The sequence below is a fragment of the Dasypus novemcinctus genome, chromosome 18 (assembly GCF_030445035.2).
Source record: "Dasypus novemcinctus isolate mDasNov1 chromosome 18, mDasNov1.1.hap2, whole genome shotgun sequence".
Classification (NCBI taxonomy): Eukaryota; Metazoa; Chordata; class Mammalia; order Cingulata; family Dasypodidae; genus Dasypus; species Dasypus novemcinctus.
This window is the reverse complement of record NC_080690.1, coordinates 7,013,194-7,037,759: the sequence shown is the minus strand read 5'-3', so window position 1 is coordinate 7,037,759 and position 24,566 is coordinate 7,013,194. Positions and strand designations below refer to the sequence as shown.

The following is a 24,566-nucleotide window of genomic DNA, read 5'->3' as shown; positions in this document are numbered from 1 at the left end:
CTTGTAGGCAGCATATAGATGGGTCGTATTTCCTTATCCAGTGTCCCAGTCTGAATCTTTTGATAGGTGAGTTTAATCCGTTGACATTCAGTGTTATTACGTTTAGAGAGTTATTTATGGTAGCCATATTTTGGTTGGATTTGTGTTTGTTATATTTTGTTTGTATTATTTTATTTTCCCCTTCTATTTTTGTCTTTCTTGTTGCTTTTACACTCTCCTCCATCTCTGACTGTCCTGTTTTTTCCTTTCTTCCTGCAGAATTCCCTTAAGAATTTCTTGAAGGGGAGGTTTCTTGTTGATATACTCTTTCAGTTTCTGTTTATCTGTGAATATTTTGAACTCTCCATCATTTTTGAATGCTAGTTTAGCTGGATAGAGTATTCTTGGTTGGAGATTTTTTTCCTTTAGTACCTTGACTATATCATACCACTGCCTTCTTGCCTCCATCGTTTCAGATGAGAAATCAGCACTTAATCTTATGGAGTTTCCCTTGTATGTGATGGTTTTCTTTTCTCTTGCTGCTTTTAGAATTTTTTCTTTGTCTTGAGCATTGGATAATTTGACAAGTATATGTCTTGGGGTTGGCCTGTTGGGGTTTATGACCAGTGGAGTGCGCTGTGCTTCTTGGATATGTACATCTGTCTCTTTCAGTAGATTTGGGAAGTTTTCATTCATTATTTCCTGCAACACTCCTTCTGACCCCTTTCCCTTCTCTTCTCCTTCTGGAATGCCTATAATACGTATGTTTGAGCGTTTTGCGTTATCATTCAGGTCCCTAAGTCCTATCTGGATTTTTTCTACCTTTTTATTGACCACTTCTACTATCTGTTTGATTTCCAATGCACTGTCTTCCACATCACTAATTCTCTGCTCTGCCTCTTTTAGTCTGCTGATATTTGCTGCAAGTGTATTTTTGATTTCTTGAATTGTGGTGTTCATTTCCATCATATCTGTTATTTTTTTGCGCATGTCTGCAATTTCCCCTCCAAGTGTTGTCTTCACGCTGTTAACCTCTTTCATTACTTCATCAAATTTGTCGGTGATAAATGTTCTGAGATCTTTCATTGCTTGTGCGAAGTCCTGCCCCCCTTCCTGATTTTCAGTTTGTTGATTGGATTCAGCCATGTTTTCCTGATTACTGGTTTGGTTTGTAGATTTTTGTTGCTGTCTTGTCAACATTTTTTCTTGACGGATTTAATCAGTTCCTTAGCTTCTTTGTCTAGTCTTGGAGATTAATTAGCTGTTGTTTTTGCGTAAGTGTTATATCTTCTCTTTGTCACTTTGTTCTTCTTATTCCAATTTCTTATTGCTAGTTAAGCTCACTTTAAAGGAAAGTATTAGTGCTGGGGAAAGTCAATTGTGTAAGGAAGGAAAAAGTGTGAAGTAGTATTGGTGATATATGTTTACAAAGCAACAATATGAGTTCTGGGAGGATGGAGGTTAGATCATGTAAATTGTGTAGAGTTATAGTAGTAGGAAAGTACCTATAATGAGGTAGACGACTGAATATGGGAGGAATGTGGTACGTACTAAGAGGCTATTGTTTTCGTGAGAGAGGGAAAGAGAAAAGAAAGGTGATAGTTTCAGGGATGAATACCAGATGGAAAACTAAACAAAGGTATTAGAAATTAAGAGTTAGACACTTTGTGGATCAAAGAAAGGGAGATGGAATATAGGAGAGATAGCAGATGGTGGAGGATATCAAGTTGTAGGGGAAAGGGGATAGTGTAGATAGGCTAAATCTATTCACAGAGAAATGAGGCAGTGGAGGGTGAGGAAACCCAGCAAATGTGAGGTATTTCCTGTAGGACCTATTGTATTGTTAAGGTAAAATAGTATAAGAAGAATATTGGGGACAAGAAAGAGAGGATTGAAAAAGAAAAAAAAAAAAAAAGAACAACAAGAACAACAACAACAAAAAACAAAAAACAAAAAAAAAAACAACCAAAGAACAGAAACCCCGCCACCAGGCTCGGCTGGGCTCAGCTGGGCTCCGGTCCCCTGTCCGCTGCCCGCCGTGGCTCGGCTGGGCTCGGCTGGGCTCGGCTGGGCTCGGGTCCCCCGCCTGCCGCCCGCCGCGGCTCGGCTGGGCTCGGCTTCCCCTCCCGCCGCGATGGCCTCTTTCTTTGACCACTATTGCCCTGTGTGCTCTCTACTGACTTGCTGAGATGAACAATTTCCATATTGAGAACATCCTAAACTGAAAAATGGCATGCTTCGGTCTGGGTATAGTTTTTAGACAAGATATGCATGGGCAAGAAATTTTCACAGATGAACATATAACTCACACTTTCACAGTCTTTGAAAAATCATGAGAGGTCTAAGCCATACATGTCATTGTCATTGTAATGCTAGATTGTTTTGATTGTTCAGCATCCACTTGCCTTCTTCTTGTTTGGGGATGATTCTATTGCTTTCAGCTTCTTGTTGCCTCTGGCTTTCTCTCTGCTCCTGTGGCTTTTTCTCTCCCATGTCCTGTTAATTTTAGCTTCTGTCTTCCAGGGCTTTCTCTCTTAGCTTCTAGGAGTTTTTCTCTTCCTCTGTGGGCTCTTTATTTATTTATCCCATTTATAAAGGACTCAAGTAAGAGGATTAAGACCTACCCAGGGCTATGCCTTACTGGAGTAATGTAATCAAATGGCCCTTAACAGACTCTAATCTAATCAAGATTTTTCAGTAGGTTCATATCCACAGGAATAGACCAATTTAAGAACTTAATTTTCCCTGGTCCACAAAAGACTAAACTACCAGTTCCTATTAAGAAACATCTTCATAACCCCAAGACCTGAAGTAGCCTCCCTCAGAGAGAGAGAAGGCTGAGGGCTGAACTGTATGGGGTGAGAGTAAGGACCTCTTTGACCTGAACCAGGTTAGGAGAGAGGAAAAGGGCTTGCGGGAGAACTTCATGGAGGCTTATAGAGGGGCATGCAAAACAGAACTGGCAGGGACTCTCGGAAGCCCTCCCTACTTTAAGGTCAGAGTACTGCACTCCCACTTCCTCCCAGGGTTTTGGTTTTATTTGATGGCAGTTCACCAAAGCGGAAGAGTGTGGGAACGTTGGAATTATACAGACTTGGGTTCAAATATTGGGTCTGTCATTTGAAAACTGGGAGATTTTAAGTAAGCTGTCTAACTTCTCTACATCTTAGGGTTTTAATTTTTTTCCTTTTAAACCTAAAAACTGGGACAGTGGAAATGTCAATCTCATAAAGTTGCTATGAGTATTAAACGCAGTAATAATGCAAAGGGCTTAACCAGTGCCTGGCATTTAATAAGGATCAGTAAACACAGTGATGGCAGTTGCAGTCTTCTTCTGATTCTGAGCACGTTGTCTGTGAAGAAGAGGTCACCTTGGTGCTTCGTCAGCGTGGAGTGGGCTGCACCTCTGCAGCCAGGACCTGGGAACACCCTTAGCCATGTGGGGGCGTTCACTGCCCATGGGCTAATATTGCTCCCTCCCACACACAAGGGAGTCCTTGGAGGACAAACAAGCACACACCTCCTATTCCTCCTGACAAAGATCCCTATTGCCTTTTTGTTTTCCACATAGTCATTACCAGCTGGTGAGAACTGGTGCAAGAGGAATTTGCATTGCTTCCAGCTGTTGATGATGACGGTGGTTTTGTTTAAAGTCTCAGACAGCTTCTCATGGCTGGTTGATACTATTCCAATGACTCAGTCATTGGCTTAGCCACAACGGGAGACCAAAGGCAACATCAGTCTTCACTGAGAGAGGGTGAGAGGTCAAAGAAGGTGGGAGGTCAAAGGAAGACATTTCTTCTCCACCCTAAAGGAATGTTCCCCAACTCTTCTTTTTTTTTTTTTTTTTTCATGGAGAAAATTTCTTTTTAATTGTCCTATGTGGTCTATAACAGACATAGAACACAAATTTTATTTTAAAAATATTTGCAGTCCCTTCATTGATAAGATGACTGGGCTACTTGTTTTATGCATTTAAATTATTTAAAGACTTGATAACAATATTTAGCTACAAGTATAGCCCAGAAATGAAAATTTACAAAATAGTCTTAGGAACACATGTATTCCCACATTCTGGTACACTTATAAATCATACAAAGATGTATCTTATTTTAAAATAAAGTCTTTGAAAATGAAACCAGCTCATAAAATTTTTACCAAGATATGACAAGAAATACTTCTGGCAAAAAAATAAAAATAAAAAATTAAAGCAGATATAACACCTTCAACTTAGGTTTAAAAATCACATCAATTCACATCAATTCTAACGCTTTAAAAATCACATCAATTCTACAAATCACTATTTCTGAGTCTAGAACTATTATTTTTCCCTTCCCATATCCAACATGCTTATATAAAAAAAAGTGCTCTAGAAACAATAAAAGGATTTCTTACATTTTAAACCATTTTCTTAATATAAAGAAAAACAATTCAAATCATATTTTACCTTCCGACTTGTTCACATTGCAATAAAATTATTTTACATGGAAGAACTAGTTGATATATGATGACTTAATATTTTAGAAATATCCTTTGACATTCACATCTACGTTAATGGCTATTTCACAGTCCACCTAAATATATTTTCTAGTATACACCAAATCATCTAACAAAACCAAATCTACAATGCTGATCTGTTTGTCTGAGCAAAGATACTCAGTTTTTATTAATACTACCTTTGGGAAATAAGTTGACTTTTAAAAACACATGTAAATCTCACATTGTATGTGTTAATAACATTTGAATAATACCTGAAAATTCTTCATTTCCCGTTGAGTATCTATATGCTTACTTTTTTTTAAAGCATTAGTTCTGCTCTTTCTTTCTCTCTTTCTCTCTTTCTCTCTCTCCCCTTTCCCCCCACCCCGGTTGTCTGTTCTCTGTGTCTATTTGCTGCATCTTCTTTGTCTGCTTCTGTTGTTGTCAGTGGCACTGGAATCTGTTTCTTTTTGCTGCGTCATCTTGTGTCAGCTCTCTGTGTGTGCGGCGCCATTCCTGGGCAGGTTGCACTTTCTTTCACGCTGGGCAGCTCTCCTTACAGGGAGCACTCCTTGTGTGTGGGGCTCCCCTACACGGGGGACACCCCTGCATGGCAGGGCACTCCTTGCGCGCATCAGCGCTGCTCATGGGCCAGCTCCACAGGGGTCAAGGGGGCCCGGGGTTTGAACCACAGACCTCCCATGTGGTAGACGGACGCCCTAACCACTGGGCCAAGTCTGCCGCCTATACACCTAACTTTTTAAACACAACATTTATTTTGTTAACAAATCGAGAAAAAATATGTTTACCTTTTTTTAAAAAATATTTATTTTATTTATTTATTTCTCCCCACCTCCTTGTTATTTTTCACTTGCTGTGTCTGCTCATCTTCCTTGTTTCTCTAGGAGGCACCAGGGGCCAAAGACGGAATCTCTGATGTGGGAGGGAGGTGCCTAATCCCTTGAGCCACCTTCATTCCCTGCTTTGTTGTGTTTCTCATTCTGTTTTTTCTCCCCACGTCTCTTGTTGTGTCATCGTGTTGCATCAGCTTGCTGCACCTGCCTGTCACATCATCTCACTGTCTTCTTTAGGAGGCGCCGGGAAACTCTGCTCCCTACTTTGACATATCTCTTGTTATGTTTTTCTTCTTGTGTCTCTTGTTGTGACAGCTTGCCATGCCTGCCTGTCATGGTAGCTCGCTGTCTGCTTTAGGAGGCACCAGGATCTGAACCAGTGACCTCCCATGTAGTAGGCAGGAGCCCAGTTGTCTGAGCCATATCCACTTCCCTATCCTTTTATCCAATGAAGTAGAATCATGAGAAGAGAAGTAATAAGAATAATACTTCAACACTGGCTTCTAGGCTATATTTTACAGAATGTAAGGAATTCTGTTCTCATCTTTCTGCTCCAATATAACCAACCCTACTTAGTTTAATATTAACAAACAATGTTGGAGTCTTGAAAATCGTGATTACAATTACAAGCTTGGGATAGCATGATAAAGCTAATGGGACCTTCTTGAAACATGTTTGAAGTTAGTTTTACTTCCAAATAACACATAAAATGGTTTCAAATAACGTAAATCCTTAGCCAGCATCCACTTAGGAACTTTTTTCAATTTTCCGGAGTATAACTTTTGACATCAAAAAAGGATGTTTTGATTTCTAACCGCCCCCCCCCCCAAAAAAAGGCAAACAAACAAGTACTAAAATACCAGTGGTTCCTGTGACAGGGTAAAAATTCCTTTTCAAGTAATGAAATAATATTTGTTTCTCCCTCTGATAGTTTAGTAAGGGGGAAAAGTGGGATTTTTTTTTTAAAGTTTAGTTGAAAAAATTGCTTCATTAATTTCTAGGTTGTAAAAGCCACAGCTTGAGAGGGAGTGCAGTGAATGTAATTGAGATAAACCACGATATAATCCTTCTCGAATTCCTTGGTGTCCATAGACATACTTCATTGTATCTGGCATGGTCGGCACTTGTCAAAGTCTGGCAGAATGGTTCCTAACTGCGCTCGCAGATGAGTTTCATCAAATGGGTAGGATGCTGTCTGTGCTATTGCTCCAGCAACACCACCACAAAGTCAATTCATGTGAGTTTTCAAAACATTAGGATTGTCAGATGAAGCAGAGGAGCATAGGAAAGACCAAAGTAGAAAATGAAGCACCCGCATGTAGAGCCATTCCTAATGTAGTCGGCATCAGGCCTCTCTAGAATCCAAGGATACCACCTTCCTCTGCATATGTTGTTCTGAATGCATGGCTCATTCCTGTATAAGTGTTCCCCTTTCACCTGGAATGGTGGGCGAACTCTAAACATGTCAGGAGGGTAAACACAGGTAACTGCCCACTTCTCTGGCATGGAGTCAGCCATTAATCTCTGTACATGGCCAGAAACCCCCACTTTGTCATGATTGACATTTTATGTCCAAATGCCCTAAGCTGAATTGTACCATAGAGGAAGATTCTAGTCATCATTGCACCATTTTCCTTATACAATCCAAGGTGTCCTTCCCCTTGGGGAATAGAACAGAATGTAGAGAACACTCCTAAATGTTTGTAATGGTGATTGTGAGCTTGTAATAAAACTTCCACTCAATCCAAAGGTGCAACTTGTTTTGGCACAGCATCCAGCAATATCTTCTGGCCAGGAGGGAGCGCAGCCAGTAGAAGTCTTGGCAGGTGATGGGCCCTGTGGCATTGCAGAGGGAAGTTGGTCGCTGCCAGGGCCACTGCCACCATCAGAGCCAGGCCGTGTTGGGAGCTTCAGTCCCCAAGTTACAAAGCTCAGGCTGGGTCCATGGCTAGAGTGGACAGTGACAACACCATGTGGTACAGTGTGGTGTGGGCTGCCTAGCTCTTTCTCCTCTTTTTTTTCACTTTTTTAGTTTCTGTTCGTTTGTTGGTTTTCCCTAGCTCTTCTTAAGTCAAAATTTAACAAGGAGCGCCAAGACTCCAGAACACTTTGTGTCAAGCTGATGGGTTGTTTTGATTGTATCGGGTATAGATTGTTATGTTAAATGTGTGTGAAGTTTAGAAGGTGATAGGAGATTTGTTCTTATTTATATTAGATTTACAGAGATGTATGGTCCATCTGTCCAGCAAATGGAACTGTACATTCAAGAGAAATGGGAAGATTAGGACCTAAGAGGATAAGCGGTCACCTTCCTTTCATTCTAAGGCATCCATTGGCACCATCTGTGTGTCCAGCTTTACTGGCATCCATTGGAAGCTATCCAGGAGTCTCTCCCCCAGAAGGATCATGAGTTCTCCTGATACTGCTGTGTAACAAGTTCCCTGAGTGAGCAATACCAAGGCCCAGGTGTCCCTCCAGTAAGGGAGAAGACTTAGGCAATGTGCAAATGTCCATTGTTGAAATTTTCCTTCTCATAATTATGTAGTGTTAAAATTGTCAAAATTTCCTGTTTGAAAATTATGCTTGACATTTATATTTCTATGGAAAATTAGTGGAAAGATCAATGTTTCAAATAATGTAAAAGAAGACTAGTTTGGTGTCATCATAGATTTCTGTCCCATGTGAAATGATAGAAGTGACAGAACATTTTTTCTCTCAGGACAGTTGTGAATGGAGAGTGAAGAAAAACACCAGCAGGAAGACGGATGGAAAATGTGCAGGTGAAACCTGGCATTGTAATTTAGAGGCAGCTAAGGGAGAATGAACCATTTTGACTCCTTTCTATCTTTGATATCCTGTGATTTTTCCTTCATTGTACTTAAATATGAAATTCTTGCCTAGTTGAAAGAGAGGAGTCATCTCAACTTTCATAAACCATGAAATAAAGCCACTGTGTGAGAAGCTGTGGGAAGTGGGAGTGGATCAAAAATAAATGACACCCCTTGCACCTCAAGAGTTCATTGTATAAAAGACGGGATAGCACCAAGATTTTACTCAGAATTCCAGGGTCACTGTTCACAGTCATTGAAAAAGTTGGAGTGTCAGCAAGAGACTCATCATAAGGTTGAAGGTAAAAAGATGGAAAAATATATATATATCATGCACATAATAATAAAAGAAAGTTGGTATGGCTATACTATATATAACATAATATACTACATGTAAGATTATCTATAGTTATCAGACAAAGGAGACCCTGAGGGAAGAAGCATTTCATAATAATACAGAAGACAGTCTATCTGGAAGATACAATAAAATGCACCATATGCACCTGATAATATAGCTTCAAAAATATGTATAGGAAGAATGGACAGAAACAAAAAAACAAAAAGGAACTAGACAAATACACAACCACACTGGAGAACTTTAACATCCATCTCAAAATAATTGATAGAAAAAAATAAACGAAAAATAGACTAAAAGATCTTAACAACTTGATTAGTAAACTCATCCTATAAGATAAATAGAACACTGCATCCAACAATAATAGGATACACATTCCAGGCCACCGGTGGCCTTTTTCTCAACCATATAAAGGAGGCCTTTCTAAAGAACAAAGACCAACTATAGCAAGTGATGGGAAAAGAAACAGTCATGCAATAGCACCAATTTAACCCCTGAATCTAGCCAGTCCTCAATTTCTAAGTGACCTAAGCCAAATTTTCCTTTCTGGTTGACATTAGGGTTGCTTTCTGCTACTTGTTACCAACAGAGTCTTGGTTTAAACAGCAATAAGCAATATCACATTAACTCTTAATTCTCACATCTCATTGACTTGCAGAGCTAACAACAGCAAGTCCTTATTCCTTACTCCCAAACCCTGTCCAGGAATTTCCAGGAGTCTCTGGGAAGGATTGAAAACTGTGCAAATATATGTATCTTCTGCCTCAGGTCCTTACTAATGTCCAGGGCTACAAAAACATTTGAGACCCCTGCCTAGACTGGAGCTGTTCCTTGGGTCTCCAGCTCAAGGGACTGATTCTAGGCTGCTTACCTTTCATTCTTTATTGCTTCCAACCTTACTTGTTCCTTGCAGAAAGAGAAGAAATTGACCCTCTCTCTAATTCTGTTTCAAATCTTCACTCCTAGCACTGATGCAAAACATGTGGGTATGCCTTGGTTTTGCAAAAGTATGTCATGGGAAATAAGAACTTCAGCTTCTGCCCTAACCTCTATCCCATCCATAGAGCCAAGTGGAGGAACAAGTGCCAGGCCACCCTCTCCTTTGTCCTGTGCTGATTCATATATGTCACTTCTAAGTCCCTGTCCCCATCAGATAAATGTCTGGAGGCCACCATCCCATCTGCTCACCTGAGATAGACAGATTCTGAAACCTGGTTTTGACCAGGCTGGGAGCCTAAGTACATTCCCTATATTTCCTCTGCTGCCAACAGGACCTTGGAGCAGGTGCCTGAGTCTTCTTGCTATAGAATCCTAGTTCTCCATTTCTCCACTCTAGTAAAGTGTTTCAATTTAGTGTCTGCACTAAGTACTGATCAATGACCCTCTGTTAAAAACACTCCAGGGCATCTAGAGGGTTGTTTCTCAAAGACTGGGTCTAGGATACCTACATAAGAATTACTTGGGGTGCTTATCAAAATGCAGATTCACAAGCACCACCCCAGCCCTACCGGGCCAGAATGTTTGAGGTATGGCAGGAATCTGCATTTTGGCTCTTCAAAGGAGTATAATTCTTATCGACTCTACTTATTCTAGAGCAGGGGTCAACAAACTTTGGCCTACAGGGACAAATCTGGCCAGTTGTCTGTTTTGTAAATAAAGTTTTATTGGAACACAGTCATGTTCATTTCTTTATGTATTGATTATGGCTGCTTTTGAGCTACAACAGAGTTGAGTAGCTGTGATGGAGACCATATGGCTCATAAATATAAAATGTTTACTACCTGGTCCCTCACAGAAAATGTTTATGGCCCCTTCCCTAGACAATGATCTTTTCACTGCATACCACTGGTGGCAAAAGGGTCAGTTTTCCTGCCAAGAGAGCCCAATGGATTAAATCATAAGCCCCACATGTTCAAGTCCTAAACCCTGGTCCTGTGGATGTGAACTTTTTTGTAAATAAGGTCTTTAAAAATCCTTTTTAAGATGAGATCACACTGAATTAGGGTGGACCTTAATCCAACTTGACTTAAATCCTTATAAGCAGAGGAATATTGGACACAGAGTATGAGTAAGGAGAAAACAGAAGGAGACAGATGGCCGTGCGATGAAGGCAGAGATGGATGGTCAGCAGACTACCACCAGGATGCTACAGACATCAGAGAAAGTGTGACTCAGTCAACACCTTATTTTAGACTTTTAACCTCCAACAGCGTGAGCCAGTAAACTCCTGTTGTTTAAACCAACCAGTCCATGATATTTGTTATAGCAAACTGAGACAGTTCCTGATTTCAACCAACCACTAACCTGCCATCACCTGGCAATGCCTTGCGCATTCCTCACCCTAACTGGACCCCAATACTTCTGCTCTGTAACCAAGACTCCTGGCTGCCTGTTTTCTCTGATGTGTCACAGGGCAGGAACGCAAGCCAAATTCTGGCTGTCCTCTTCACCTGTGGCCCATGCTGTTAAAAGCAGTGGTTCCTCTTTCATTTCTAATCCACTCCATTACCAGCTCCTCCTCCTACTCAGCAAGTTCTCATGGCGCTCCTACCCTGTGCCTGGCATGGTGCTAGGCACTGGGGCACAACTGGGCACAAGACAGATGCAATTTCTGCTCTCTTAGAAGCTGACGGTTTAATGGGGTAGATAAACATGCAGCAACTAAATAAAAAATATTATTTACTGTAAAGGTGTGGCATGTGCTATAAGTCTGAGTGCCCATGGCATTCTATAAGCTCATAACAAGGGCTTCCTGATTTCCATTGTTTCTCATCAGGTGTGTGTATGTGGGGGTAGGTGCAGGTCTTTAATGGATACTCCAACCACCCGGGTCTTTCCAGAACTTTCTGCAAAGGAGCCAATAAAGAATGAAATCCTTGGCAACTGGCCCCAGGAAGTAGAGGAATAGTGACAGTGCTGTTCTGAACAGCTGCTTGAAATCCAGGCTGCCTGGGTCACTGTAATCCAGACATCTGCTGTGAAGAGGCTCCAATCCCCACCTGACATCTGTGGCAGACACATAGCTCTGCCCAGCCCTGATTGTAAAGTCAGCCCCACTGTTGGGGCTCAGTGCCCCTGCAGGTCCTGGACCCCGAGGAGCAGTCTGTGTTTTTGTCTGAGGTGACAAGCTGCAGAATCAGTTTGATCTGGTAATTGGTTTTGAAATACTTGGGCTCATGCTGGGTGGCAGAAACCCAAGAGTCACTGAAGGTACCCCTGGACAAAGCTGTGTGGGTGGACAGAACTTTCTGGGCAGGGACTGTGGCCGATTTGACAATTCATAGCTCTCAAAGCATCAGATGATGGGGCCCATTGAAAACTAGTTCATGCCTTTGGTTCTTTCATAACTGCTCAGGGAAGCCTCTGAAGCAAGCCTTCTTTTCCCTGACCTTCAGGATCTTAGGCTGCAAGACTTTGGAATCCTGCCAAAAGTAGTGGTCCCTTCTCTTTCCCAGGCTAAGTTTCAGGTGGAGGATACTAGAAATTAGTAAAAGATGGCCCACTGGACAGACACATTCCAAGGACATGTAGCTTGGTAAGAAAGTATAGGTTGAGTTTCAGCCCCATCTTACTGCCTCAGCAGGTTGCACATGGAGTGCACAACCTGTACCTCATCCACATCAGCTTTGCTGAGCTTTGTGATCTCCAGGGATGGCGCCAGTCTCCTCTCCTATCTTAGTTTTCCAGGGCTTCTGTAAGAAATTCCATAGACTAGTTGGCTGAAACAACAGGAGTTTATTGCTTCACAGTTTTGCAAGCTAGAAGTACAAAATCAAGGTGCTGGCAGGACCACACTTCCTCTAAAAACTGTAGATCCTGATGGTAGCTTGCTGGCAGCCCGTAACTCAGTCTGTTTCCTTCACATGCAGACATGGTTCTCTCTCTGTCTCTTTCTCTCCATGTCCAAATTTCCTTTCCTCATAAGGACTCTACTCCTGTTGGATCAATGTCCACCCTGACCCAGTTTGGCCTCATCTTAGCTTTGAAGACCCCCTGTACAAATAAGCTCACATTCACAGGACTGGGGGTTGGACTTGATCATGCTTCTGGGGACACACGATTCAATTCATAACACCCTCCTTAGAACTCATTCTGAAAGGCACATGTTAACATCAGTCTCAGATGGATGATCTGAGCCACAGAGATTCTGATAGGATACCCAAAATGCAGGACGAGTTTGGGATCCCAAAGTGCAAATTAGCAACCAGCAGTAAGGGGCTTTGGGTCAATCATTTCCTCTTACTTTGTTATCCTCAACATCTTCCAGCAGGTGGCCTGGCAAGCATTTCTAGTGGAAGAAGATGAGAGGATTAGGGAGGAAGCCAAAGGGATAATGCATGGAGCAAAGTGCTGGAGGTTGTGGAAGGAAATGGGACAAACCACAGGAAAGGAAAGAGGAGAATGAGCATGAGGGATGGAGGTAGGTTGCAGAGCAGGGGAGGAGAGGAATCTTGAAAGGATATGTCATCTTACCTTCTTCAAGTTGAGGCCAGTGCAATCCAGGATGCTGAAGGTGCAGAAGGCCTAGAGAATTCCCAGCAAAAAGGGGTCTCAGGCCCTTCAAAACAGAGAATATAGAAATGGACAATAAATGCATGAAAAAGTTGTCACCTTCATTAGTCATCAACTCAATGCAAAATGAAACCACAATTTAGTATCTCTTTACAGGAAGCGGACTTGGCCCAATGGATAGGGCGTCCGTCTACCACATGGGAGGTCACGGTTCAAACCCCGGGCCTCCTTGACCCGTGTGGAGCTGGCCATGCGCAGTGCTGATGTGGGCAAGGAGTGCCGTGCCACACAGGGTGTCCCCCGCATAGGGGAGTCTTATGTGTAAGGAGTGCGCCCTATAAGGAGAGCCACCCAGCACGAAAGAAAGTGCAGCCTGTTCAAGAATGGCACTGCATACACAGAGAGCTGACACAGCAAGATGACACAACAAAAAGAAACACAGATTCCCATGCCACTGACAACAGAAGGAGTCACAGAAGAACACACAGCAAATGGACACAGAGAACAGACAACTGGGATGAGGGGAAGGGGAGAGAAATAAATAAAATAAATCTTAAAAAAAAAAAAGTATCACTTTACACAGACCAGTTTGGCTAAAATGAATAAGGCAGACAATGCTAAGTGTTGACAGGAATGCTAAATGGTCATATATTCCTGATGAGAATATAAATTTATTCAACCACTTTGGAAAACTATTTGGCAATATTGACAAAAGCTGAAAATATCAGTACTTTATAAGCTGCTAGATCCCCTTCTAGGTATATGTCCAACAGAAACGCATACGTGTGGGTAGCTAAAGACATGTTCTAGGATGTTCATAGCAGTACTGTTTGTAATAACTCTAACCTAGATGTCCAGCAACAGTAGACTGGATCAATAAATTATGGTGCATTCATACAATGGAATACTCTAGAGCAACATAAATAAACTACAACTACATGATACAGCAACCTGGTTTACTCTCACAAATGTTAAAACTGAATGAAAGAAGTCAGATGTGAAAGATTACATATGTCCAATTCCATTTACATAAAGTTCAAAAACAGGCAAACCCAATTTATGCCATTAGAAGTCAGGATAGTGGTTGCCTTGGATTGGGGGGGCAGTCATAACTGGAAGCGGCTATGAGGGGGCTTCTGGAGGGCTGGTCTGTTCTGATTTTTGATATGGGGGTTGGTTACATGAGTGTGTTCACTTTGTGAAAATTCATTGAGCTTTATGCTATAACTTGTACAATTTTCTGCATGTATATTGTACTTCAATAAAAAGTTTATAAACAAAGGAGGATGTTTCTGACTATGAAGCTCTATGGAATTTGAAACTTTCAGGGTGCCGGTGCTTATATGATAGAAAGATGATAAGATTCGTGTCTCCAATGAAAGCTTTTCCTATTCTGTTCTGATAGTGGGTGCTGGGTGTTGGTAACTCCAGCTCATTCCAGATTGGCCCACCAGTAACATGGATAATCCCAAATTACAAAGGATTCTCAGGTCCTGGGCTAGGCATGAAAGGGGCAGGCGGAAAGAGGAGAATGTACAGTTGAGTGAATAGACAGAAAGCATCTGAAAATACGAATGTGTCTGGATTCTACCTGGAAGGCTGCTTTCATAAGTGCTATTAATTACCATTTATAGTGGGGCATGTGTCACATGTCAAGCCCTATGCTCAGGAATCTTCTTGGCTGCCTTGGAGACAGGCATTATCTCTATTTTACACATTAGGGAACCAAGTGTGCTCAGAACCAGTTGACATGCCATTCACCTGGCACTGCCTGCATCCAAGCAGAGCTGCTAGGTTTCACATTGCATGGGAAACACCTTCTTTCTAGAGGTGCATGGGTTTGACAGCACCTGCTCCACGGGCTCTGAGTGCTGCAGGTGATTGTTAGAATGATTAACTCACCTGTGTTAATCTGTGGTCTCCTCAGATTGGCTTTCTCCCACCAGAATAAGAGAGAAGTGAAGGATCCCCATGTGTCCCAAGTGAAAGTCAAGATATGAGCCTGGAAAAGGCTCAGAAAGAGGACGTAGTACTAACTATTGACTGGTAATAATAAAGAGTAAGAAACACTTCTGTGATGTCATTTTCAAAGTGCTTTTCATGCATTAACTCATTCATTTCTCAAGATATAAACAAATACGACTTATGAAGCAGATGCTCTTATTAGCCTCCTTTTAAAAAAAAAAAGTTTTTATTTTGACATAATCATAATTCACAAGCAGTTATAAGAAATAATACGAAGAGATCCCCTGTGCCCTTAACCCAACTTCCGTCAATGGTAGCATCCTGCAAAACACAGTGAATAATACAGGATCAGACTTCCGGGAAGATGGAGGATTAGAGAGGCAGACCACTTGTCTAGAGATAGAGATCAGTTCTCTCCCAGAAAAATAGCTAGAGGACAGGTGGAGACTCTCTGTAAGGCTGTTCTGGAGTTTAGGATACCAGAGGAAGACTAGATACCATCCAGGAGAGAGGGAGGCAAAGGAGAGGAGTCTCAGCTGGTTGGAAAAATCTTGAGAGTAAATTGCAGCAGTAGCTGCTGGCACCCATCTCCCCACTCTTGGAGCAAACAGCACTAGGTCCTTTGGCTCCTGGCAGTTGGCTGTGGACTGAGGAGGTTGCAGGGGTCCTCTTCTCCAAGAGAGGAGAGGGAGAGGGACACAGACTATGGCACATTCAGATTTTGGCCAGTGAACTTGGTCTGCTGCATTGGAGAAGCTACATACTACCAGGCCAGGGTCGGCAGCAGCATGGTTTGCCCTGAGAACCTGCATAAAGATAATTTGCCTTCTCAAACACCCTCCCTACTGCCCTGGTTGCTGAGGACACAGAGGGAAGGAGGGTTCAGTCAGCGAAATGAGGAGAACAGCTTGAGAAAGTTTGTTTGCAAGTCGTGGTCTGCCTTTAGGGTATTGCTTTTGTATTGGCCACCTGACTTGCAGTAAATGCTAGTATCCTAGCAGCTGGGGCTTGAGAGGAGCAGTCTGATGAAGAGTGCCATCTACTGGCAGACCAGAAAAGTGCATGCAAAGAGGGGAAAAAGTAAGAAATGCATAAAAGAGCCCCCCCCCCCGCCCCCCCGCCACCCAAGGCCCCAGAAACTGGCCTGCATTCCATTACTGGGTCCTTAACACTGGTTTAAGCAGTTAAACAGGGGAAAATCAAAATATCTAGAACAAGTTGAACTGAGAATCAAAGAATAGTGGTAGCACACAGCTACTTAGCACTAAATCCCTAGGCAAGAGAGAGAAACTTAACATCAGAGTAAACTCAATATCATAACCAGATGCCTAGACATTGGCAAAAAATTACAAGCCATAATAAGAAAATGAAAGCTATGACTCAGGCAAAGGAACAAATCAAAGCTCCAGATAAGATACAGAATTTGAAACAACTAATCAACGAGGTTCATACAAATCTCCTAAATCAAATCATGGAGTTGAAGGACAACATAGCTAAAGAAATAAAAAATATTTAGAAGACACTGGGTGAGAACAAATAAATATTTAAAACCCTGGATAGAAAAATAACAGCTTATGGGAATGAAGGGCACAATAAGTGAGATTAAAATTCAATAGAGGTATACAACAGCAGATTTGAAATAATGGAAGAAAGAACCAGTGATGTAGAGGACAGAACACCTGAATTTGAAAAGAGGAAAATGAGAGAGAGAAGAATGGAAAAATTGAGCAGGGGCTCAGGGAGGTGAATGACAGCATGAAGTATACCAACAAACATGTTATGGGAGTTCCAAAAGGGAAAGAGAAGAGAAAAGGGGAAGAAAGAGTATATGAGGAAATAATGACCAAAAATATCCCAACTCTCATGAAAGATATGAAAAATATGAATACATGAATACATGAATACATGAAAGATATGAAAGATATGAATACACATGTCCAGGAAGCACAGTGTACTCAAATTAGAATAAATTCAAATAGACCTTTCCTAAGATACATAATACACAGAATGTCAAATGCCAAAGATAAAGAGAAAATTCTGAAAGCAGCAAAGGAAAAGCAAAACATCACATAGGAGGGATGTCCAGTGAGACTTAGTGCGGATTTCTCATCAGAGGCAAGAAGACAGTGGTAGGAAGTAATTATGGTACAGAAAGAGAAAACCTGCCAACCAAGAATTCCTTATCTGGCAAATCTGTCCTTCAAATATGACCATGAGTTTAAAATATTCACATATAAACAGAAACTAAGAGAGTTTGTAAATAAGAATCCAGCTCTGCAAGAAACACTAAAAGGAGTTCTTCAGCCATACAGAAAAGACAAGAGAGAGAGGCTTGGAGGAGAGTGTAGAAGTGAAGACTATCAGAAAGGATAACCAAAAAGGTAAAAAGACAGACAAAAATAAGGTAAGACATATGAAAGCCAAAGGATAAAATAGTTGAAGTAAGTAATGCCTTTACAGTAATAAAATTGAATGTTAATAAATTAAACTCCACAATCAAAAATCATAGACTGACAGAACGCATAAGAAAACATGGGCCCTTTATATGCTGTCTACTGGAGACTCACCTTAGGTCTAAGGATGCAATAGATTGAAAGTGAAAGGTTGGAAAAGATATTTCATGCAAATAGTATACAAAAGAGAGTAGGGGTAGCTATACTGGTGTCAGAGAAAACAGACTTTAAATGCAAAAAAGTGATAAGATATGTAGAAAGTCTTTATATATAAGTAAAAGGAACAATCGACCAGGAAGGAGTAACAGTAAATATCTATGCACCTAACCAGGGTGGCCCAAAATACATAAGGCATATTCTGGCAAAACTGAAAGGAGAAACAAACATCTCTACAATAATAGTTGGAGACTTCAACATGTCAGTCACATCAATAGATAGATCAACTAGACAGAAGATCAAAAAGGAAACAGAGAACTTGAACAATATGATAAATGAGCTGAACCTGACAGATATATACAGAACATTGCACCCCAAATCAGCAGGTTATACATTCTCCTCAAGTGCTCATGTATCTTTCTCCAAGACAGACTGCATGTTGCCCCACAGACCAGATCTCAATAAATTTAAGAAGATAGAAAATATACCTTACCTGACCATAATGAAATGAATATGGAAATCAATAATAGGCAGGAAAAGGGAAAATTTGCAAATATATGGAGGCTAAACACACAACTAAACAGTCAGTGGGTCAAAGAAGAAATTGCAAGAGAAATTAGTGGATATCTCAAGATGAATGAAAATGAGAATACAACTTATCAAAACTTATGGGAGGGAAGTGGCTGTGGCTCAATCAGTTGGGTTCCCATTTACCATATGGGAGGCCCTAGGTTTGCATTCCAGGACCTCCTCGTGAAGGCAGGCTAACCCACATGCTGCAGAGCACCACCCAGCCTGCAAGCACCATGGAGAGCCAACTCAGCAAGGTGATGCAACAACAACAACAAAAAAGGGAGATAAGCAAAAACACAGAAGAGTGTGCAGTAAATGGACACAGAGAGCAGACAGCAAGACAAGATGCAAGGGTGGAGGGGAAATAAAATAAATAAATGTATGGACACAGAAGAATGTACAGTGAATGGACACAGAGAGCAGACAGCAAGCAAAAAAAAAAAACCACAAGGGGGGAGATAAAAAAAAAATTAGGGGATATGGCAAAGGCAGTGCTGACAGGGAAATTTATAACTCTACATGTCTATATTAAAAAAGGAGAAAGAGCTAAAATCAAAGACCTAACTGAACACCTGGAGAAACTAGAAAAAGAACAAAACCAAAGCCAAAGCAAACAGAAAGAAAGATATAACAAAGATCAGAGCAGAAATAAATGACAACAACAACAACAAAAAATAGAGAAAATCAACAAAACCCAAAGCTGGTTTTTTGAGAAGATCAATAAAATCAACAAAGTCTTAGCTAGACTAACAAGGAAAAAAAGAGAGAAGATGCAAATAAATAAAATCAGAAATGGGGGGGAGGGGTGCATTATGACTGACCACACAGAAATAAAAAGGATTGTAAGAGAATATTATGAGAAACTATATGCCAACAAATTAGATAACTTAGATGAAATGGAGAAATTCCTAGAAATGCACAAAAAACCTATATCACCTCTACAAGAAATACAGGAACTCAACAAACCAATCACAAGTAAAGAGATTGAATCGGTCATCAAAATTTTTCCAAAAAAGAAAAGCCCAGGACCAGATGGCTTCCCAGGTAAATTCCACTGAACATTTCAAGAAGAATTAATACCAGTCCTAATTAAACTCTTCCAAAAAATTGAAAAGGAAGGAAAAATACTAAAGCCAGATAAAGACTCTAGAAGAAAAGAAAATTACAGACCAATCTTTCTAATGAACATAGATGCAAAAATTCTCAACAAAATACTTGCAAATTGAATCCAACAGCATATTAAAAGAATTATACACCAAGATCAAGTGAGTTTTATTCCTGGTATGCAAGTGTGGTTCATCATAAGAAAATCGGTTGATGTAACACACCACATCAGCAAATCAAAGGGAAAAAACACATGATCATCTTGATTGATACAGAAAAGGCACTTGACAAAATTCAACATCCTTTCATGAAAACACTTCAAAAGATAGATATAGAAGGAAAGTTCCTCAACATAATAGAAGGCATATATGAAAATCCCACAGTCCGTATCATACTCAATGGATAGAAGTTGAAAGTCTTCCTTCTAAGATCAGGACAAGGCAAGGATGCCTACTGTCATTCAATACTGTGCTAGAAGTTCTAGGTAGAGCAATTGAACAAGAAAAAGAAATCAAACACATCCAAATTGGAAAAGAGAAGAAGCAAAACTCTCACTATTTGTAGATAGTATGACCCTATATTTTGAAAATCTTGAAATACCTACAAAAAGTTTTTAGAGCTAATAAGTGAGTTCAGCAAAGTGGCAGGATACAAGCTCAACACACAAAAACCAGTAGTGTTTCTACACACTTGTAATGAGCAAGTCGAGGAGGAAATCAAGAAAAAAATTCCATTTACAATAAGAACAAAAAGACTTAAATATCTAGGAATTGATTTAACCATGAAGAGAAAGGATCTGTATTCAGAAAACCACAAAACACTGCTAAAAGAAATCAAAGAAGGACTAAACAAATGAAAGGACATTCCATGCTCATGAATTGGAAGACTAAATATTGTGAAGATGTCAATTCTTTCCAAACTGAGTTATGGATTGAATGCAATACCAATCAAAATTCCAACAGTCTAGGAGTTCCAGGAAGATGGCATTGGAGAAGAAAGGCAGTGCTCAACTCTTTCACACACAAAAAATGGAGAAAGGGCCAAAAGCTGTATAAGGGACTTGCTTTGGGGGTCAGCAGACCAGGACAGTGCTGTGAAAATCCCAGGAGGACAAGGGACAGAGAGACAAAGAATCCAAAACAAATAACATGTTACTAAACCCCCCTCCCCCACCCTCAAGACATTAAGCCGGGATAAAACCCCTGGCTCACTGCAGCCTGAGAGGGAACAGATATCACCCTCTCTGTCAGCTGTATCAAGAGAAGTGGGAGGGTGAGTCAGAGGACTTCTCTTTGGTGAATTCAGCCAGTAAAGTCTGCTTTGAATCTCAGCTCTGGCCAGACCAGGAACACAGGAAAGTGGAGGCTGAAAGAAACACCTCTGTGGAAAGGTTTGCTGATAAGCACCATGCTGCTGGCTGGTCAGGAAACTGAAAGAAAAGCTGCTTTTAGGTCTCTCTTTACCCCCCCCCCCCCGAGAGAAAATCTGTGCCCCATTAGTGAATCCCTGGCCCAATTTTGATAATTTAAGCTGGGCAATTTTAAAGACATAATAAATTGAACTAAAAATCAAAGAAGAAGAAGGAAAAAAAAACAACAACCCTAGGATAAAGAGAGAAATTGACCATCAGAGTAAATTTACCAACATATTCAGATGCCTAGTGTCACATATATGTCTAGCTTAGCAATTTTTCCCACAGTCCTTCCAGTTCTTTCCTCTTAAAGTCAGCATTCATTCCCCTTTTGGTCAGTATTGCATTTCTTAATAGTTATACCTTGAGAAATAACTGTGAGAGCTTATGACTGATAAAGTATGCTTAGCCTCCTCTCCCAGGAAACTCCAAGAATAATCTATTCTGTGAACTGTTTAACTCTCTTCATATCAATAGAAAGATGTAACTTTGGTCTTATGGAGAAAAAACATTGTAAATGCTCATTATATGTACTCACTGTGAAAGTGTAACTTCGGCCCTGCTGGGAAACACTGTGAATGTTCGGTCCTTGATGATCTGTCCTGAGCACTGCAATTTTAATCATACTCCCTACTCATGTGTCTTCCCCATCTGCAAAGAACCAAAAATCAGTTCTTTGAGAAGATCAACAAAATTGACAAACTCTTAACTATACTGACAAAGAAAAAAGAGAGAGAAGATACAAATACATAAAATCAGAAAGGGGAGGGGGAACATCACCACTGATCCTGCAGAAATAAGAGAGATCATAAGAGGATGGTATGAACAACTATTGTACCAAAAAATCTAGACAATGTAGATGAGATGGACAAATTGCTAGAAACACACAAACAACCTACACTGGCTCTAGAAGAAATGGAAGACCTGAACAAACCAATCACAAATAAAGAGATTGAAAGAGTCATCAAAAACCTCCCAAAGATGAAAAGCCCAGGTCCAGATGACTTCATAGTGAATTCTACCAATCATTGAAAGATGATCTAATACCAGTATTACTCAAGCTATTCCAAAAAATTGAAAAGGAGGTCATACTACCGAACTCATTCTAGGAAGCCAACATCACCCTAATACCAAAAACATATAAAGATACTACAAAAAAAGAGAGAAAATTACTGACCAATATCTCTAATGAATATGGATGCAAAAATCCTCAACGAAATACTTGCGAACCAAATTCAAAAGCACATTAAAAGTATTATACACCACAATCAAGTGGGTTTTACCCCAGATATGCAAGGGTGGTTCAACACAAAAAAAATCAATTAGCATTACCACATTAATAAGTTGAAAAAGAAAAATCACACGATCCTCTTGATTGATGCAAAAAGGCATTTGACAAAATACAGCATCCTTTCTTGATAAAAACACTCCAAAAGATAGAAATAGAGGAAGCTTTCTCAATATGGTAAAGTGTGTGTATGAAAATGCTACAGCTAGCATTGCATTCAATGATGAAAGACTTAAAGTTTTCCTGCTGAGATCAGGAACAAGACAAGGATATCCACTGTCACCCCTGCTATTCAATATTGTGTTAGAATTTCTAGCTAGAGCAATTAGGCTAGATAAAGAAATAAAAGGCATCCAAATAGGAAAGTAAGAAGTAAAACTCTCACTATTTGTTGATGGTAACTAGAAATCCTATATCTAGAAAATCTTGAAAATCCACAACAAAGCTACTAGAACTAATAGATGAGTTCAGCAAAGTGGCAGGATTTAAGATTAATATGCAAAATCAATAGCATTTCTATATACTACTGATGAACAATCTGAGAAGGATAGTAGAATAAAATTCCATTTATAATAGCAACTAAAACAATAGAATATTTAGGAATAAACTTAACCAAGGGCATAAAGAACCTGTATTCAGAAAACTACAAAACATTGCTAAAAGAAATCAGAGAAGACTTAAATAAATGGAAGGACATTCCATATTCATGGACTAGAAGACTAAATATTGTTAAACTGTCAATTTTACCCAAACTGATTTACTATATTTAATGTAATCCCAATAAAAATCCCAACAACCTTTTTTTTGCAGAAACAGAAGAGCCAATTTTCAAATTTATATAGAAGAGTAAGTGGCCCCAAATAGCCAAAAATGTCTTAACAAAGTTGGAGGACTCTCATTTCCTGACTTTAATGCATATTACTTAGCTACAGTGGTAAAACAGTATGAAACTGGCATAAAGACAGATAGATTAACCAATGGAACTGAATCAAGAACTTAGAAATAGACCCTCACATCTATGGTCAAGTGACTTTTGAAAGGCCATCAAGCCCTCTCAGCTGGGCCAGAACAGTCTATTCAACAAATGGTGCCGGGAGAACTGGATATCCATATCCAAAAGAAAGAAAGAGGACCCCTGTCTTATACCTTATACAAAAATGAACTCAAAATGGATCAAGGACCTAAATATAAAAGTGACAATCACTAGCAGAACATGTAGGAAAACATCTTCAAGATCTTATGGTAGGTGGTAATTTCTTAAATCTTACGTTCAAAGTACAATCAAGAAAAAAAAAAAAAGACGAATGGTGACCACCTCAAAATTAAACACTTTTGCACCTCAAAAGACTTTGTCAAAAGGGTGAAAAGCCAACCAACTCAATAGGAGAAAATATTTGGAAATCACATATCCAATAAGGGTTTAATATCCATGATATATAAAGAGATACTAAAACTCAACATTAAGAAGACAAACTACCTGATTTTAAAAATGGGCAAAAGACTTGAATAAACAATTATCCAAAAAAGAAATACAAATGGCCAAAAAAAGGAAAAAGAAAAACACACGATAAAATGTTCAACACCACTAGTTATTAGGGAAATGCAAATCAAAAGTACAATGAAGTATCATTTCATAACTATTAGAATGGCCATTATTAAAAAGTTGGAAAACTATAGTGTTGGAGAGGATGTGGAGAGATAGAAACACTCCTTCACTGTTAGTAGGAATGTAAAATGCTGCAACCTCTGTGGAAGACAATGTGGCGATTCCTCAGGAAACTAAATATAGAACTACCATATGATCCAGAAATTCCTCTTTTAGGAATATATTCAGAAGAATCCAGAAATTCCTCTTTTAGGAATATATTCAGAAGAACCAAAAACTGTGACATGAACAAATATTTGCACACTGATGTTCATAGTGGTATTATTCCCAATTGCCAAAAGGTAGGAACAACCCAGGTGTCTATCTATCAACTGATGAATGGATAAACAGTGATATGTACACACGATGGAATATTATGTAGCTCTAAGAAGAAATGAAGTCATGAAGCATTTGACAACATGGATGAACCTGGAGGATGTTATGCTGAGTGAGGCAAGCCAGACATGAAAGGACAAATACTTTATGATTGTGCTGTTATGAACTAAATATATTGTGTAGACTCGTGGAGTTAATAATTAGAATATAGGTCACCAGAAAATAGAATGAAGATAGAGAATGGAAAGCTGTGGTTTAATCTATGCAGAACTGGTAAAAAGATTTTTTGAAAATCTTCAGAAATGAATGGAAATGGTGAAAGCACATCATGGTGCTTGTGACGAACAGAGCTATTATGTGAGTATGACAGTGGTTGAAAGGGAAACTCTAACAACATGTATACTACTATAAGGAAAACTAAAAAAATGTAACATGGGATGTATAAAATAGTGACACTTCATGTGAAATACAAATATGAATGATATTGAATATGCAAGGCTTTTTACAATATATTAAAAAAATTAAACTAGAGAGATGGAAACAGAATAGCAACTATGTATGGCAGGGGAAGCAAAGAGAGATTAAGAGGTGATTTTTTTGTTTGTTTTTTGTTATTATTATTGGAATA

General features: G+C 39.9%; 1 pseudogene; it reads right to left on the bottom strand.

Annotated features, from left to right (window-relative positions):
* Positions 1–3,716: 3,716 nt before the first annotated feature.
* On the bottom strand, positions 3,717–6,934 carry LOC101443402 (solute carrier family 25 member 16 pseudogene; annotated as a pseudogene).
* Positions 6,935–24,566: the final 17,632 nt, after the last annotated feature.